Genomic DNA, 12,059 nt, shown 5'->3' with positions numbered 1-12,059 from the left:
CCAAGAAGGACATGCTCTCAAATTTTGGGCTTTCACCCTGGAGGCTCATGCCATCCCTGGGCACACAGCTGGCTGCCAGACTTTTGTGGGAGTAGCCAGGCCACCGGGCTCTCCATGGATTACTATGCCTCCAGGGAGGAGGCGAAGGCGGCGTAGAGACAGGAGGCAAAAGCGAGGTTGTCGGGCTGGCGTCCTGGTAAGATTGCAGAGGAGTCCATCTAAACCACCGCTCCCTAGCATATTTCTTGCTAATGTGAGATCTCTTACCAACAAGATGGATGAATTGAGGCTGCAGGCAGCAAAGAACAGCCTTGTAAAAGATTGCTGCGTTTTATTTGTCATTGAGACATGGCTTCAACCGTCCATACCAGACACAGCTATTCAGTTGGAAGGCTGTGCGGTACATCGTCATGACCGAGGCATGGACTTCGGAAAAACCAAAGGAGGGGGGCTGTGTGTATATGTGAACAAATGCTGGTCCAATAATTCGAAGACTGTGGGCAGTCACTGTTCACCGGATTTGGAATATGTGGCTGTTAAATGTAGACCAGCCTATCTCCCTAGGGAGTTCACAGCTGTTATGTTAACTGGTGTGTACGTGCCACCAGATGCCAATGCCAACTTGGCTTTGGTATGCTTGCAGGACCTTATCAGCAGCCAGCAAGACAAGTATCCTGAAGCTGTGCACATCATTGCGGGAGACTTCAACCATGTTGAACTTAAAACAGTGCTCCCAATGCTCTATCAGCATGTGAAATGTCCCACAAGAGGGGACAAGACACTGGATAAAGTTTATTCGAATGTAAATCACGGCTATAGGGCTTTACAGCTGCCACACTTGGGCCAGTCCGACCATATGTCTCTGTTCCTGGTACCAGCATATATCCCAGTCAGGAAACGGGCTCCCACAATATTAAAATCTGTTAAAATCTGGCCTGAAGGTGCTATTCACCAGCTGCAGGACTGTTTTGAGAGAACCAATTGGGATATTTTCGATAGTTCAGACCTGGAGGAGCACACGGCGGCAGTTCTGTGCTATATCAATCACTGCACAGACACTGTCACTGTAAACAAATCCATCCGGTTTTACCCCAATCAGAAACCCTGGATGAATAGAGAGGTCCAGTGCCTGTTGCGGGAAAGGAACAGGGCTTTCAGGTCAGGCGAGGTGCAGCTTTACAGTGTAGCAAGAGCAAACTTGAGGAGGGGTATTCGACGGGCAAAATTGGATTATAGGCTGAGGATTGAGGATAATTTAAGGAGCAACAACACAAGACAGATGTGGCAGGGGATTCAGCATATTACCAACTACAAACCTAACCTTGGTGCTGTCGACGGCGACCCCTTGCTGGCGGAGGAGCTTAACCTCTTCTTTGCTCGCTTCGAGAAGGAGCCACCTGAGACGCCGGTATTACAGCCACCAGCCCATAGGGGCCCCTCATTCACGGTAGAGGAACATGAGGTGAGACAGGTTTTGAGGATGGCGAATCCGAGGAAGGCGGCTGGACCTGATGGCATCACTGGAAAGGTGTTGAAGGGCTGTGCGGATCAGCTGGCGAGGGTCTTTACTAAGATCTTCAATAAGTCCTTACACCAGTCTATTGTCCCACCCTGCCTGAAGTCGTCAACTATTGTCCCTCTGCCTAAAAAATCCACAATCAGTAGTTTGAATGACTATAGACCAGTTGCACTGACTCCAATCATCATGATGTGTTTTGAGAAACTGGTGCGCCGTCACATTATTTCCTGTCTTCCATCAACTTTTGACAACTACCAGTTTGCATACAGAGCAAATAGATCCACAGAAGACGCCATCAATACCACTCTCCATGCTGCTCTGTCCCATCTGGAGCAGCCGGGGAGTTATGTGAGGCTGCTGTTTGTGGATTTTAGCTCTGCTTTTAACACTATCCTCCCCCATAGACTGGTGTCCAAGCTAGAGGCGATTGGACTCTCCAACTCCACCTGTCTCTGGGTTTTGGATTTTTTGTCAGAGCGTTCTCAGAGGGTTAGAGTAGGGTCACACATGTCCACAGCCCTTAGCCTTAACACCGGCTCACCACAGGGTTGTGTGTTGAGTCCCCTGCTCTACACTCTCTATACGTATGACTGTACAGCCATCTATTCCAGCAACAAAATCATCAAGTTTGCTGATGACACTACGGTGGTAGGGCTCATTTCAGGAGGGGATGAGTCCGCCTATCGGGACGAGGTGGAGCGGCTCTGTGTTTGGTGTGGAGAGAACAATCTGGCTCTTAATACGGCTAAGACCAAGGAATTGGTGGTGGATTACAGGGAAAAAAAGGCGGACATTCAGCCCTTGTATATCAACGGGGAACGGGTGGAGAGGGTGGCGGAATTCAGGTTTTTGGGAGTAGCTATCGATCAGGGCATGACTTGGAGCGCACATACCACTGCTCTGGTGAAGAAGGCCCAGCAGAGAATTTATTTCCTCAGACTTTTAAAGAAGAACAATCTGAGTGAGAGACTGCTGGTGTGCTCCCGAGGCTCCATAGAGAGCATTCTTACATACTGTATTTGTGCTTGGTTCTCCAGCTGTACAGCTAGGGAGAGGAAGGTGCTCCAGAAGGTCATAACCACAGCCCAAAGGATTATTGGTCATCCTCTCCCATCTTTGGAAGAACTGTACGGTTCCCGTTGTCTTAGGAAAGCAAATAACATCCTGCAGGATTCATCTCACCCGGGACACGGTCTGTTTGCACTACTGCCTTCTGGCAGGAGATATAGAAACATCAAGTCAAAGACAAATAGACTGAAAAACAGTTTCTACCCAAGAGCTGTGGCCTTTTTGAATGCTGTAACTCGATAGTGTGACCTGGGAGTTTGATGGGTGTGGTGTGGGTGTGGCTGGAATGTGGTTTGTTTGGTTGTTGTTGTTGTTTTGCTTTTGATGTTTTAAGGGATGGCATCCAATTTCGTTGCACTTTGTACAATGTTGCACTTGTGTAATGACAATAAAGAATCTATTCTATTCTATTCTATTCTAAAAGTGCGGCTTTCACTAGCGATGTGTCATTGATTCAAAGCTGTGGCCAGACTTCCAGTCAGCTACAGACCTAGCTGTAGAAGTCTGCATTACCCTGCAGTATCCAGAGCCTGGGGGTGTTTCTAGCAGGGTGGAATGTATTTTATGGACTCTGATCTCTTGGATGGGGAGATGGTCTGTGGGATTTGGGTCAGACTTCTGGCTGCCCTTCAGGAAAGAGGACAGCTTCAAGATTCATGGTGAGGGATGGGTTACTGGTTGTAGAAAAGTTGACCATCCCTGCATTAGAGCATGGTCTGGCTCATATGTGTGCATGTGCATCACTTGATAGTTCATTACTGGATATATCCACTCAGGATTTTGATGATAAACTAAACAGTGCTGCAGACACACCTCTCCTTTTAAACAACTGTAATGGTTAAGCAGAGAGCCACAGCATGAAAAATGGAACCCTTTTTCCTCTCATATAAGCTAACTCATGTGCATAAAATGAAGCTAAACTCTGTTATAAAATGAAACAAATTGACATATATAGTGAAAGCGATTGTATTTTTTATTTTATTCCATTATGGAGTACAGTACACTGCCATGTAAAATTTATTGCATGCAATTTGCTGCCTGGAAAGCTGACTAGAAGGCGGCCTTCTGCTCCGCTGAGATAATACATCTTCATGCAATAGTTTTACTCAAACGCATCAACTTTTGTAGCCTTTAAAAGCGACAAAACACATTTCTTTGCCTCAGTTGGTGGCATGTTCTTTGGCAAGTGTGACTGAGGGGAAGGAATATTACACAGACACAGGACATGACAGGACAACCAACAACCACATTTTAAGATATCTATAATATGTAAAAAAAATCCAGCTAAAGTATGTAAAAATCTACCTAAAACATAGGCCTGGTGACTAGTGCCAGGAAGTAGGTTTCTGCTCCTATACAGTTCTTAGAAAAATCACTGTGACTCCTTTGGACACACACAAATTGTACCCCAATAATAACACCATCAGAGCAATGTACCTTGCAAGGATGATGGTGATTCGGAGATCTGCTAGTAGAGCAGAAGCAGGAAACCTTTTTCAGCCCACTATGCTTCCTTCTGGATATCATTCCAAGGGCCAGAGGCAAAAGGAGGTAGAGGAACTAATGTAATTTTTATCTTTGTACAGCTGCCTAATTTGCACCCACACTGTTGCTCCTTCTGAACCCCATAGTTGTCAAGGCCGGAGAGAGACTGGTGAGCAAGCAGGCAAGTTGTAATCGTGAAGAGAAGAAGGAGGTCCAGGAGTCTCTTTTCGCTGGGCCCCCTGCTGGAATGTGGACTATCACCAGAGGCCTGGCCATGCCCTGCTGACCCTTGAGGCGAGCCTCATGTCAGTCACTCTGGGCAAGCGTCAGGTGACAGATGCATCTATTTGAGATGCCATGCATTCCGCTCTTAACTTTCCCTCTTATTCCTTTCCCTCTGCATAGTTCCATCGCTGAGAGCCACTTATAATTTTTGTTTGAACACTGCAAGTTCTTGAAAGGGAAATATTGTAGCTTTGTTAGCCCAAGGTTAGGCTTTGGAGAGGGAATGCAGATGGGCGCAATCCAAAAGCCTGAAGTACTTGGTCGCATAAGACTTTGAGAGTGAAATACTGGGTCAAGTTCAAGGTGCTGATTTTGGCGTATAAAGCCCCAAACAGCTTGGCACTAGGATACTTGAAAGATAATCTCACCCCTTATATATCCGACTGATTGCTGTGCTCTACAGTTGAGGGCCTTCTGTAGATACCATCATATCAGGATGGCGATTCCACTATTATTTTCCCTTATAAATTGTTGTGAGTTTTGTGGGGAAGTTAGGCCAGGGATCAGCAAACTTTTTCAGCAGGGGACCGGTTCACTACCCCTCAGACCTTGTGGGGGGCCAGACTATATTTTGAAGGGGGGGAAATGAACTAATTCCTATGCTCCACAAATAACCCAGAGATGCATTTTAAATAAAAGCACATGTTCTGCTCATGTAAAAACACCAGGCAGGCCCCACAAATAACTCAGAGATGCATTTTAAATAAAAGGACACATTCTACTCATGTAAAAACACGCTGATTCCCATCCGCAGGCCGGATTTAGAAGGCGATTGGGCCGGATCCAGCCCCTGGGCCTTAGTTTGCCTACCCATGGGTTAGGCTGTATGAGGTCCCCTGGAACATCTCATTGCTCTGAGTTTGGGATGGCATGCAACAATATACATTTTTCTGCACATTTCCCCCAATATATGCATGTTTTACATATTATTTGGTTGGAGAACTGCACCAGAAAATTCGGAAAAGTGTGGATTTTGAAGGATAGCTGTGTTTCATTTCACAAACTAGTTTTCTTATTAGCTGCATTTCTGAGTAGAACAAGTGGGTTGAAATCTGTGATACAGTCAAAAGTAGCTGCCCCCCCCCCCCCATTTAAAAGCACTGTCACTTAACAGTTTGATTTCTTCATCAGCTTCTAATTGTGTGATTATTGTTTGGGGTGCCATTGCGGATTGCCAAGAGGTGCCATTCTTGGTTTAGTAAATGGGCTCTATAGTCAGAACACACTGTTGCTGCCATTTAAATGCCTTCAAAATGTCACTTCTGGTGTTACCCAAATAAAATAACAAAATCTTAATTTACTCATTAGTTTATCCTGCTATGTTTAAGTTGTCATTCACTTGGAGAATCACAGAATATACTGTCAGTAGATCCTCTTAATATTCTAATTCTTCAAATCATCTTCAGATCGCCTAAGGGCTGTCACGTGGAAGAGGGAGCAAGCTTGATTTCTGCTGCTACAAAGGGTAGGACTTAAACCAATAATAATAATAATAATAATAATAATAATAATAATAATAATAATAATTTGTTATTTATACCCTGCCCATCTGGATTCAGATTGCAAGAAAGGCGATTCTGCCTTAGGACCCTCCTGATGGCTTTAAAAGAGAATTTGATGATGATGATGATGATGATGATGATGATTTTATTAAAATTTGTATACCATCCTATGCCTATAGGTCTCAGGGCAGTTCACAACACAAGGTTGCAACATATGAAGCATAAAATACATAATAAAAATAATCAAAACATTAAAAACATCAAAACAATCAGCGACACTAATGTATAGACACTCATAAACAATACATTGCCCAACCAAAGCTCCCAAGCAAATACAAAAATCCACATTAACCTATAACATTTAACAATTTTAAACAACCCCACACTCCAAATAAAATAGCACCCATACCCACCCAAGTTAAAACCCCACCACCATTATAACAATAATTAAGGGAGGGCAAGTCTATCCATGGCCACAATAGCTAGGTTCCATCTCCACCATCAGAGAGGCAGGGCTGTTGCGCTCATCCTGCTACTAGTCAGCCGCTGTGAGAGCCGGGATGCTAAACTAGATGGGTTGCGGGGTTGATCCAGCAGACTCATCTTCCTTTCCACCTCACTCAACTGCACATGCACACAGGAACGTAAGAAGAGTCTGCTGGACCAGCCCAATGGCCCATCTAGTCTAGCATCCTGATCTCAACGTAGCCAACCACATGCCTGTTGGAAGCCTGCAAGGACATAACAACAACAACAACAACAACAACAACAACAACAACAACAACAACAACAACAGAGCCGGGCTCCGGGCGGCTAACACCAGTAAAAATTACAGTAAAAACATAATGGGGGGACCAATTTAAAATAGAGGCTAAAATGCAATTTAAAATGCAGCCTCATTTTAAAAGTAGCCCTTAGATCAAGCCCATAAGGGGAGGGCAACATAAGGGTCAGACTGAGTCCAAACCAAAGGCCAGGCGGAACAGCTCAGTCTTGCAGGCCTTGCGGAAAGATGTCAGGTCCCGCAGGGCCCTAGTCTCTTGTGACAGAGCGTTCCACCGAGTTGGGGCCAGTACCGAAAAGGCCCTGGCCCTAGTTGAGTCCAATCTAACCACCTTGTGACCTAGGACCTCCAAAATGTTGTCATTTGTGGATCTTAAGGTCCTCTGCGGGGCATACCAGGAGAGGTGGTCTCGTAGGTTCGTGGGTCCCAGGACGCATAACACGAGCATAACAAGAGTCTGCCCATCTGTGATTCCCAGAAACAGATATTCAGAGGCATGCTGACTCTGACAGTGTAGACACTCACTCCACTTCTCCACTCATGAGTGGTGAGAAGTTCCAGGGATTGCAGCCCTTTCCCAGGCTTCTTTTGTTTTATAAAGAGGCCCCTGGATGCTTCTTTAGAAGCATTATGCCGTTTTTGACTTTATTTATACACAAACAGAATGAGCACAGGTGGCAGAACAGGCCTTCACAAGTCCTTCTGGATCTATTAAGGCTCTCCTGTCACACGAGACGAGTAAGTCGTTCCTGCTTGTATGTGTGCTTTCTAAAATCGGCACGAACACATGGAAGTAAGGACAGCTCTCTCTTTCTCTACCTGCACATACATTACAAGCAATCTTCATTTGGGGGGGGGCTCAGCTGCAACCTAAAATAAGATTTCTCCTGGCCAGAAGCTGTGTGCAACCGCTTTCTATTTTCTGCTTAGCTATTTTAAAACTTGGCTTAAACGTTAGGCAATCGGAAAGTTTAACATTTGTGTACATAAAAATTGGCACGTGCATCTCACCGGAGGGAACGGCAGGAACTTTTGCAGAGATGAGCGATGCTTCCAGATGTCACCCCCTTGTACTGACTTTTTGCAGAGAACTTCTTGTATCATCGCAGAAGGCAGCTAGAAAACATGCAGCAGTCGCAAAATGAGATATGGCATATACAGCGAAAAGCAGGGCCCCTTGTAAATGATCTGCCACGCAATCAAGGCAGGAATATATATCAAGCCATCTCTGTTGTAAAACCTGCCTTGGAATGAAGTCGACTTTGGATGTGGTGTAACGGGTTGCGATTGCGATACGTTTTGCTATATTTCCACCCACCCAGCCCTCTGGGAACATGGATTACAACCATCTGTTGACATAGTTCAAATAGGGAAGCTTAGACGTTCTTCACCACAACTCCATCTGATGTGTTTTCTTCTTTCTCCAAGTTTTCTCATATGCTCTTGGGGACTTTTTTTAGCAGGAATGGTTGGTGGGGGGAGGGCTACTCACCTAACCTCTGGCCACTGTTGCTGTGACTTACTGAAGCACTGGCAGAGGAAGGGGGGTGCAAGGGGTGTGGTTCGACTCAGGTGTCATCCCTGAGGGGGGTGACATTGCCGCGCCACACCCCTGGGACGCTCACTGCGGGCAGTGCCCCCTGGGACACTCGCTCCACTCCCAGCATGTGTGCCACTCCGGGTGCTGGAGCAGCTAGCTCCGCCTCTGTACTGAGGTGGTAGTGAGGTTGGGGCCATAGCACCATATTGGCTCTGCCAGTGTGATGGCCTTGGATTCAGACTCGGAGGCTGAACCTGAGGCTGAACCTTGAGCCTGAAGGGTCCTCACCTGTGCTGGATCCTCAGATGCAGACACCAGCTGAGTCTGCTCTGGCTCCTGAGGTGATGGAGGACCCATTGCCTGCAGGTGCTCCACTCTCAGCCCCGTCAGAGGAAGCTGAGGTTGCCTTTGGGTCCAGTAACCCTCCAGCCTCTCCTGAGCTGCAGAGGCTCAGGGCAGAGAGGCGGAGGGAACTAAGTTCCCACAGGAGGAGTGCTCCCCTCCAGGCCAGGAGAGGTGAGTCACCTGTGGACCAGGCTGCTCTATGCCTCGGGGCAGATAAAAGCCAGCCAGCCCCAGTCCCAAGTTGCGGAAGCAGTGTTGCTGGTAGCCAGTTCCTGCCTGCACCCTGCCCTGCCGGATCTCCTGACCTCGCCCGACTCCCTGCCTTGGACCCAGTTTCAGCTTTGACGGATGTCCTCAATACTGCACCCTCGACCTCAGACTGGACTTGGACCATGCCTCATGGAAACCCATGGGACCAGTACAGCCAGTGTGTTTACACCGCATTACAGTCATACCTCGGGTTGAAGTAGCTTCAGGTTAAGTATTTCCGCATTGTGCTCCGCGGCGACCAGGAAGTAACGGAGAATGTTACTTCCGGGTTTTGCCGCTCACGCATGCTTAGACGCTGAAAATGACATCACGCGCATGCGCGGAAGTGATGAATCGCGACCTGCGCAGTCACAGACGCGCAGTTGCGGGTTACCCTCTACTCAGGATGCGAACGGGGCTCCGGAACGGATCCCATTCACATCCAGAGGTACCACTGTATTGTCACTGCATCTTCCTCTTCCCTTAGACCGGGAGACACAGCTGCTGCGAACCAACCTCCTCGATTTCTAATGAACATCAGGCACCAAAATGTACATCAGGCACCAAAATAACCACTCCAGGTGTGTAAAAGGGAATATAGTTGATCCTCTCCTCCCTTTAAGTCTCCACTCTCTGGTTCCGTGCATGACTCAGGATGGCAGTGAATCCAACAGAACAGGACTATATATCACAATATTTGTATTGACTGAGATCTTAGACTTAATGTACTTATAGCTCCAGACTGTCCATTTGTTTTTTAGGGATGCACAACCTGTCAATTTCAGCTTCTCGTTTTCCCAGTCTTAAAATTTAGTTCTCCACGTATCCACATCAGTTCCTGATATATATCTGAAAGTCCTCCTGAAAATTTATCAAAATTTAAGTGAGAAATCTCTCTGAATATATACATCTGGTTGCAATTTCCTCTAATATGCACATTTTTTTTGCAAAGCAGTTTCTCCTAATATGACACAAATTGGGAAGGTTTGCCTTCAAATGTGAACTTAATGCAGTTTCTCCCCCATCCTGATTCCTAGATCAGGCACATGGTGGAATAATATTCTCCATGAGTTAATTGATGTTTCCCGATAGAATTTGTTGGGATGCAGATGAACCTGTGGCCCAGAATCCACACAAAGGCTCCATCTTTATTTTATGCCGCCCCAGATGCCTCCTGAAATTTTATTTATTCATAAATAAACACACACACACACACACACACCAAAGTGGTTCACAGCAATAAAAGCATTAAACCATTTAATAAAAACCATTTAAAAAAGTTAAAAACAGACAACAATTAACCATTGTGGAAGGATATATTCTTAACTGCTTGCACAGGTGTGGCAGAATGGAAGTTTTCATTTAAAAGTTGACACAGAAGGAGGCTGCTAAATCTCTGTTGGCAGAGCATTCCACAGAATTGGGCTAATGACACCAAAGGCTCCCCCATCACATCAGCATTCCCTCCCTCCTGTTCATTTTCTCTTTATTTTTCCCTAGCTTTTAAAAGTGCCTCCCTGCCTCTTGCTTTGAAGTTTCAGAAAAACTGAGTATTTTCTATGGTTTTAACTTTAGAAAGGTGTTAACGAATAAAATGATTGACTGATTGATTAACAAGATTTTATTTGATTAAAAAACTATTTTCCTGCTGTGTCTGTGTGTCTCTGTGGGTATATCCTTACAAGGCGACGCAGGTGGCGCTGTGGTCTAAACCACTAAGCCTCTTGGGCTTGCCAATCAGAAGGTTGGTGGTTCGAATTCCCGTGACGGGGTGAGCTCCCGTTGCTTTGTCCCAGCTCCTAGTGGTTCGAAAGCACACCAGAGCAAGTATATAAATAGGTACCGCTGTGGTGGGAAGGTAAACAGTGTTTCTGTGCCTTCTCATTTCCATCATGGTGTCCCGTTGCACCAGAAGCAGTTTAGTCATGCTGGGCACATGACCCGGAAAGCTGTCTGTGGACAAACGTCGCCTCCCTCGACCTGAAGCAAGATGAGTGCCACAACCCCATAGTCGCCTGTGACTGGACTTAACCATCCAGGGGTCCTTTACCTTACTTTTTTTACCTTATAGCCTTACAACATAACATGGTTGTGTACACCAGCAATAACAAGAAAATATAAAACACCATAAAAGCAGTATAAAATGATTAAAATGATTGGCTGATCATCAGCCTGCCTACATGAAGCTTTCATAGACTTAAGTCCTCTTTGTCAGGAGCATGAAGTAAAATCTTAGTTGGTGGGTATATAAAGGAGAAAATTATTGGTGGGCGTTGAATGGCAGTAAGATGCAAAAATTACAGCCAGTGAGAAGTAGAGCTAAAATAGATGATAAATGAAAATAATTTTTACCTTTTCCAGTAGTGGGATGGTGATAACTCTCTGATTATACAAGAAACAAGAGACCTACACGTTGTAAGCCAAGAGAAACTGATTGCTATTGGAGATGCAGAGGTGATCCAATTTTCTAGGAAAGAACATTATACTCAAATGAAATGAATCATCTGTGCAGAATGGCTAAATTTCAGAGTGATATTATCTTGATACAAGTCTGTAAACAGGCATGTGTTTGTAAGTTGCTTTGAGTCATTTTGATGAGTAAAGCAACAAAGAAAAAGGAGAAAAGGGGGAGAAAGAAGAAAAAGGAGGAGGAGAATACCCAATATTGCTGAGATGATTGCATTAACACCTGTAGTGGGACAAGGAACTTCTTGCTATAAACAATTTGACAATGCTGTGCTTTTCTGTGCCTCTGCAGCCATTGGTGTTTGGGTCCCTTTTGGACAGATGTTTATGTGAGCCCTCAATACACACACACACACACACACACACACACACACACACACACACACACCTTTATGCTTGTGATGCAAGAATCTCCTCTGCTAAGTTTCATGCCCTATTATTTCCTATTGTTTTCCAATTACATTTTGCTACTTAACCTAAAGCTTAGCTTATGATATTTAACCCAGATCTTCCCCGTTAATCCTATTACGTATTATACAATTAAGCTGCAACATGAGCTCTAAGCCATATCAGCGGGAAACATTTTAACCCTTCAGATTAATAAGAGTGTAGCTTTTAAGACTTGGGGACATGAAATGCGAAGCCCTGTTCAAAGGCTTTCTAATAACTAGTAAGGTTCCAACCTTACAATTAAATGTTGTCTTTATTGTCAAGGAGATGAGCTCTTTTGTGGGGAGGCTTGGGTGTTTAACAATGGTCTAAGATTAGCTACAGTAAGCTACTCTATTAAATGCCACATAACAATTGCAACTTTCG

At 45.3% G+C, this 12,059-nt stretch overlaps 1 long non-coding RNA gene across 1 annotated transcript in view; it reads right to left on the bottom strand.

The window, feature by feature from the left end:
* The window catches only part of LOC308585238, a 382,477-nt gene extending 371,251 nt beyond the window's left edge, over nucleotides 1–11,226 (bottom strand). Inside the window, exons 1-2 of the long non-coding RNA XR_014007185.1 lie at nucleotides 11,130–11,226; nucleotides 7,655–7,759 (exon numbers count right to left, since the gene is read on the bottom strand). This is a non-coding gene — a long non-coding RNA (uncharacterized lncRNA). The remainder of the gene's footprint in view (nucleotides 1–7,654; nucleotides 7,760–11,129) is intronic.
* Between the last annotated feature and the right edge of the window lie 833 nt (nucleotides 11,227–12,059).

Source organism: Podarcis bocagei (assembly GCF_964188305.1).
Source record: "Podarcis bocagei genome assembly, chromosome: 4".
Lineage (NCBI taxonomy): Eukaryota > Metazoa > Chordata > Lepidosauria > Squamata > Lacertidae > Podarcis > Podarcis bocagei.
This window is presented reverse-complemented; position numbering and strand designations above follow the sequence as displayed.